Below are 7,680 nucleotides of genomic sequence, written 5' to 3' on the forward strand. Positions count from 1 at the left end.
AACGTTGCACAATGGTATAACCAGGCGATGAGAAAGAAGAACAAAATCCAAAAAGTATTCTAAATACTTAGAAAGAGAGGAACTTACGTGTTAGGTTCCACTTTTCAGGGAACGGCAGGAACTCGGGAAGAATGAGATCCTCGATTTTCACTTGAATGAATCTACCCTACCAGCCTCGGTCTCTGTCTTCATCAATGCTCGAGAATAGAGCTTTATTTGCCCGATGGACGAGCTTGATTAATCCCCCTCGGAAGATTCGGGGATTGTAGAGGCGAAGCAGGTGGTCGATGGTAAACTGAGGCTCCTCCATGTTATTGATGAAGTGACATAGGAGGATCACGATCCTCCAAAACGATAGGTGAATTTGCCCGAGGCATACCTCGTACCTCTTGCAGAAGTCGAGGAATATTGTATCCACCAGGCCAAGCTTGAAGGGGTATGTATAAATACTTAAATACCCCTCCACGTATGTAGTTTTGTCCTCATCGGGGCCAGGGATGATCACTTCCTTGCCCTACTACTTGCAGTCCTTCCAAACCATCGGGAGCGTGTCCTCGGTGATGGAGCATATGTACCTCCACACTTCTTCACCTCGGTCCCCTGGCATGGAGGTTTTTTTTTTACCTTAAAATCGTTTTCTATAGAGCATCCTCCGGGGATGAAATTCTTTAGATGAGGTTCCGGAGCCGCTTCAAGTACGACAACCTCGATATCTGTGGTCGGGTTAGAAGTTGAAGGAGCGGTCTATTGGAGCATAGACTTCGAAGTTTTTGCCATCGAATTCTGGAAATATGAATGTATGAAGATTAAGGCATGAAGGTTTGAAGATGAGAATGAAGGTTTGAAGGTCAAACTTGAAGATTCTAGGACAAAGTATGAAGATTTAAAGATGGGAAGATAAAGATAAGAATATATGAAGAACAATGTATGAAGATTTGAAAGGATTATGAGCAAGTAAAACGTTCGGGGGTAACTTAACAAGGTTTGAGATCGGAAAGTAAAACAATGAAAAAAGAACCGAAGCTTTTATGGAGGGGAGATAATTAATGCGTGACGTTTCGCATTTGAGGACGTTCAACCGGCGGCCGACACGTGTTCGAAGTACAAACGACACGGTTGATGGGACGTTTCACTGACTCGTCGACCCAATTGCACCGTACGAAGAAAGGAACCGGGGTCAATTAATCACTTCTTGTAGCTTCGATAAATCTACTCTCCGAAAAGTGAGGGTACTATTTGTATACGGGTCCGGATTTACCTGTAAAGAAATGAGAGGGAAGTATGATCTGACGCAACCTCGAGTGAAGCCGAAGGGTTCCTCGTTTCGGAGACCGGGGAGGACGAATGGTGCATCTGAGATTGGATACGACTAAACATCGGATCCGGGCAGAGTGAAGTTTCTAGACTAAGGAAAAAGAGAGGCGGTTAAAAATGATGAGCAAGGAGCTGTAATATCCACCCTCAAGCAGATATTATGGCTCAAATCCCGTCCGATATCAATTGCAGATTGATATTTCCCGAAAAGAGAAGATTTTTATCTTATCTAGACTTGTACTAAGATTGAAACTCCCCTATTATATAAAAGGGAGAGCTTTTTCATTTCAAACTATTACTGACACACATATCAAAGCAATAAAATTTATTTTTGTCTTCTAGCTATTGTTCAAAGTGTTCTTCAGTTCCTCTTTTCTTTAGTTACAACTGAGCCCGTATCGAGGGGTCGATTGGAGCCAGTTTTTAGTGTTCAACTTAAACCAGGCTTAATTGTTCCATCGCGTTTGGTTTAATCGTTTTATCTATCTTTAATTTAATTATTATGTTCTTAGATTATTCGTGTTAAATTAAATCACATGTCCTTTAAATCGCGTACAAATTTAATTGTTACTCATTTTTAAATAAGAGCCACGGCCTTTTCCACGCTTAGCATAATGGGAATACACCTCATTCACTTGGGGCAATAGTGTAGACCCAGTAGGTCGATTATCGTGATTTCTTATGAGCAAGTCGTTGTTTCATTCAGCCACAAGGAAGAGAAAAATCAATTCAGAGTACGTCTTGAAACCTTTCTCTCGGTATTGTTGTTGCAGGACCATATTGGAGGCATGAAACGTTGTGAACGTTTTTTCAAGAATATCATAGTCAATGATACTATCTCCAAAGAGTTTTAATTTAGAAGTAATTCTGAACATCGCCGAATTGTATTCAGAAACAGACTTAAAGTCTTGGAGCCTGAGATGAGTCCAATCATATCGTGCTTGTGGAAGTGTGACCAACTTTAAGTTGTCATATCTTTCCTTTAAGACATTCCATAAAACAAGTGGATCTTTGACTGTGAGATATTCTATCTTTAAGTTTTCATCAAGGTGATGGCGCAAGAAAATCATGGCCTTAGCACAGTCTTGGGTAGATGCTTTATTTTTATCGTTAATGGCGTCTCCAAGACCCATTGCATCTTAATGGATTTCAACATCTAAAACCCATGACATATAGTTCTTGCCCGAAATTTCAAGGGCAACAAACTTTCGTTTCATAATATCAGTCATCGTTAAAAGAGGAGAAGAATTATTCCTTAGTCTTCTCAATGAGCTTCTTGAGACGGTAGAGTCTCGTGCTAATAAACTGAAATAAAACAATTAAGAAAAGAAGAATATTGCAAGGAAAAGAGAAAGGTAATTTTATTAATTTTGGGATGAATTGCAATGGAATAGAATCCCTCTATTTATAGGGAAAAAATGACTTAGTCACCAAGTAACATACCCTAAAATCTCTCTAAAATATAGACATTCACCTTAAATACAATTATATTTATAACAATAACCTAATACATAATTTTTTCAAGGAGCAACTGTTGCCTTTGAAAGGTCTAGCTTCTAATTTTTATATAAAGACAGATCTCTCTTTCTAGTATCTTTTACATACCTTTTTTTTATCCTTTATACATGAGGTTCACGTATGGAGCTAGATAAGCAGAAGGGGTGCAACCAAATTCGCTTTATCGAAAATTACACCATTAAATTATTTTTTAAAGTATATATATATATATATATATATATATATATATGTGTGTGTGTGTGTGTGTTAAATCATATTAGATTTTTTGCGTATTTATTTATTTTATTTTATAAATTTTCAGTAAAAATTTTGTTTCTGCCTCTACTCCGATCAATCTTAATAAGGATGATAGTGATGAGAGAAAGCGTCGTTTCTTACCTACTCTTAGCACCTACTACTACTATTATTGTTATTCATTTAAATGCTAGACCAAACAATTTTATAATATTATATTTTATTTTATATATAATCAACTTTGTACAGCATTTTATTCATCTGAGGAAAAGAATTACAATCGGTTTGAGATAGTTATACAGCTAGCACTTCCCTATATACCACTCACCGTGCTTTTTTACCCTACCTAACGTATATTAAAACGCTATCAAATCATTCCGTACAACCTAATCTATTGACAATATTTGTCAGCTTAATCATTGGAAAATAATAAAAAGAGATTTAATTGCTAATAATTACATTGGTCGTGTACACCAAATAATTGAAACATCTAACCTCTTTTCTAATTTGTCACTTTATTTTAGCAGTCAATTGTGACAGAGACTTTCTGATTAGTTATTCCTAAACTTATAGCATGTTTGGTCAAATTTCTAAAATCAGCTTATTCTAGAAGTGTTTTTGATAAGAAATAGTTTGTGTTTGGCTAATTAATTTGAAAAGTACTTTTAAGCAGTAATTAGTATTTGGCCAAGCTTTTAAAAACTGCTTCTAAGTGTATTTTTCTCAAAAGTGCTTCTCAGAAAAGTGATTTTGGAGAAAAACTACTTTTTCTGCTTTTCAAAAGCTGCTTCTGTTTCTCCTCAAAAGTACTTTTTTTTCCTTTCAAAAGCTTGGCCAAACACCTTAATTTTTGGCCAAAACAAATACTTTTGGCCCAAAAATAAACTTAGCCAAACAGGCTATTAGTAACCAATAGTACTATATTTGTTTCCGTTATTTGCTTGCAATCTTTATTCAAAATCTATCCCCAGAAATCAAGTGAAAAAGATGGATAAAGCATGGAGAGCGTGTTGGGGTCACGCTCTTCCAGAAACTGACATAATTAATAGAAAAATGTACACAATATAGTAGCCCAAATTAATAACCAATGTATATTTTTTATATATATTAGTATATAGTAAATACATAATTAGTGTATAATTTTTTATATATTTATCTAACGATTATAATTATTTTTGGCCAATCTGTCAAATGTATTAAAAGGCCCGTACTAATAGTCAATTCACTGTTTTTGCTTAGTTTAAGTCTCCTATTCCATCCTAGTTTGTGTTTGGCAAGAGAAAAAAGAGTCAATTCCCTTATTATTGTAGAATTTATGTGCAAAGAGTCAATTGCCTGTTGATCGTGAAAAGTCAAACTTGAAGGAAAACCTTTTTTCCATCCAAAAAAAATCAGTCAAAGAAGTGTCAAAATAATTTGGTTTAGTAATAATATTAATTTCTTATTTGCTAGTTGCTTAGATAAACTTAAAATGTGGTGCAATTCCTTAGTTATATTGGGAAGTCTCTTATTTTCTAGGTTCATAAGGGTTAAAATTCTAGTTCCTTTCTTCTAGTTTACTGTTTTTCTTTATTTAATTCATGAAGGTTGTGGAAGACTATAGTACAAAAAATGAACTAAAAAGATATTTGGTAAGCAAACATTGGACTTTTGAATGCAATTAATGCAATTAATGCAACACATGTATCATCACATTATCACTCAATTGTTTTCTAATTGTTTCAAGTAAATTAAACTTTACATCAACATTATTTAAAGGTTTTGTATAATGAGTTCTTATTCTCAGTTACTCAGAAACCCACGAGTTTCGTGACATTTGCAGTGGACTAAAACGGGCGAAGTGCACAAACAGCAATTCTTGAGGCTGCTTTAGAATTAAAAATCTTAATTTCAGGACAATTCAAAATATTTTGTGTTTCAAAAAATTGAACGATAAACTGAAACTCATAATGCATTGACTAATTCTTAAATAAGCATTTTAAAGTGGCTACGTCTCTACACAAAAACGACAAAACCGCAATAGTTGATGCTTAGGCCCCGTTTGTCTATAAAAAAATTTCTTTTTAAAAAAAATATGTTTGTCTATGAAATTTTGTATGTTTTTGGAAATTTTTCAAAAATGAGTTTTTCAAAAACCAAAAAGTGATTTTGACCACTTTTTCAAAATTTTCGAAATGTTTTTTCCCCACTCACAAAACTACCACATTTTTTCAAGTGAAATGCATGCTCAAATATAATTTCAAATTTCAAATATCATTTTTAAACCTAACTTCAAATACTATTTTTTCAAAATTTATGATTTTTATGTCCAAACGCCTATTAAGAATCTCACTCGTGTGACACAAGAAAAGGAAAAAAAAAGTGCAGTTGCAACATTTCTGTACATATAAAATTATTAGAGTGATTTTTATCCATCTCTCAATTATTTTTATCATTATTTCACCTTTATCAACATCAATCTTTCTAGGGTTGTAATGGTGAGTGCGTGAACCTTCTTTTTCTTATAACTAATGAAACTATAGTATATTATTCATTTGAAAAGTCTGACCACGTTTTATTGCATGGAGATAATTGTATACTAATTTATATATGGTCAATTCAATGCTAAATTGACCAGATCCTTTTAAGAAGCTGGCAGTTCAACTTGAATAGGCTTAAATTCTTAAAAGTGGCCGAGTGATGTATTAAAAACACTTGCATGTATCAATGTTTGATTTAATAGTAGTAAATTAAAGTAAAAATATCGACTATATATTTTATATTTATTACTCTGATGTAAATATTGAATGCAAAATAAATCTTTTCTCTAATTAATTAATTAATTACATCCCATTTGAAAGATATCTAAGGAAAGTTCAGCATCCTGGAAGGTGATATTGCTATTAGTCTTCATTTCTGACACTTAATAAAAATGAGATTTAATTGCTAATAATTACATTGGTTGGTTTGACGTACAACCTATTGATTGTCTGGCAATAGATCAGCAAATATCATGTCACATTAATTATTGCACCTAAGAAATTGAAATGTCTATCCTCTTTTCTAATTTGTTACTTTATTTTAACAGTCATCTTGTGACAGAGACTTTCTGATTAATTATCTTCTAAAATAAAAAGGACGTGTTAATAATATTCGTGGCTTAAAGCTAAATTTTAATAAGGTGTCTTTTTTTTTTATTTCTTTTTTTTATAGTATAGCTATCTTATAAAATATAATATTAATATTTACATTGGTTTTTGTTTTTTTGTAATTAATTATCTTACAAAATATAATACGGAGCACTAATATTTACATTGATAAGAAAATTTAAGTTATAAGATATTAGCCACGTATTTACAATATGTTACCTTGGATCTTATTGAAAAAAATATTATTTACCAATATGAAAGTTTGAATAGCTTAATTCAAAGTTCTAAAATATAATTTCTATTGTTAAAAAATAGACCTTCTTTCTTTCTACTTTTATAAGGAGTTTGTACTTTTTTCTATAAACTTCAATATTGTAAATAAGATAGAAAATTCATAATTAAAAATATTTTTGGGGCCCCTAAATTTGGGAGCTTAAAGCATGGAGAGCGTGTTTGCCTCACGCCCACTTTTTCCAAAAAGTGACTTAACACTAATAGAAAAATTTACACAATATAGTCGCCCAAAATAATAATCAGTATAATTTTTATATATTATTGTATAAATAGATAAATAATGTATACTTTTTTATATTTTTAGCTAGAGATTATAGTTATTTTTGACCAATCGGTTATATATGTTTAAAGCCCATACTAATAGGCAATTCTCTGTTATTGTAGAATTTATGTGCAAAAAGCCAGCTTGAAATTGCACTTTCACTTTGTTCATAATAATTGGATTGAGCTGAATTTTATGGGCAACCAACCAGTTTGAAACTGCATAGGGTTGGATTTAGCTGAAAACTTTTATGAGAGTTTTTAATGTCACGTTTTTCGCGCTCTGAATGGTGAGATCGTGTTTAAAGATTTAAGGGTCAGAATTAATTATTTTAGGTAACATTATTAATTTCTTATTTACCCCAGTTGCTTACATAAAGATTTGAATGCAATTAATGCTACATCTGTATCATCACATTATCACTCAATCGTTTTCTAATTGTTTTAAGTAAATTAAACTTTACATCAACATTATTTAAAGGTTTTGTATAATGAGTTCTTATTATCATTTGATCAATATCCTACTCAGAAAACCTAGAGTTTCGTGACATTTGTCATGGAAATAAACGGGACGAAGTGAGCAAACCGTCATTCTTAAGGCTGCTATTTATGGATTAACCACTACTTATATTATCTTAAAATTTTGAATTAAAAATCTTAATTTCAAGACAATTCAAAATATTTTATGTCCCAAAAAATTAAAATAGTAAATTGAGATTCACAACGCATCGGCTAATTCCTAAATAACAGCCCTTTTGAGTGGCTACTTGTTATCATTGCTACACAAAAACACAGGGACGACTCAATGAAATCGGAGGCCTAAAGCCAAAAGTTAAGAAGATGTGAGAAAATAGCATTAGAAATGTGATAACAGTTAAACAAATAGACACGATTAATTTAGATATCCAAGAAAAAATTGTATGGGTTAACA

Source organism: Nicotiana tomentosiformis, chromosome 7 (assembly GCF_000390325.3).
Source record: "Nicotiana tomentosiformis chromosome 7, ASM39032v3, whole genome shotgun sequence".
Classification (NCBI taxonomy): domain Eukaryota; kingdom Viridiplantae; phylum Streptophyta; class Magnoliopsida; order Solanales; family Solanaceae; genus Nicotiana; species Nicotiana tomentosiformis.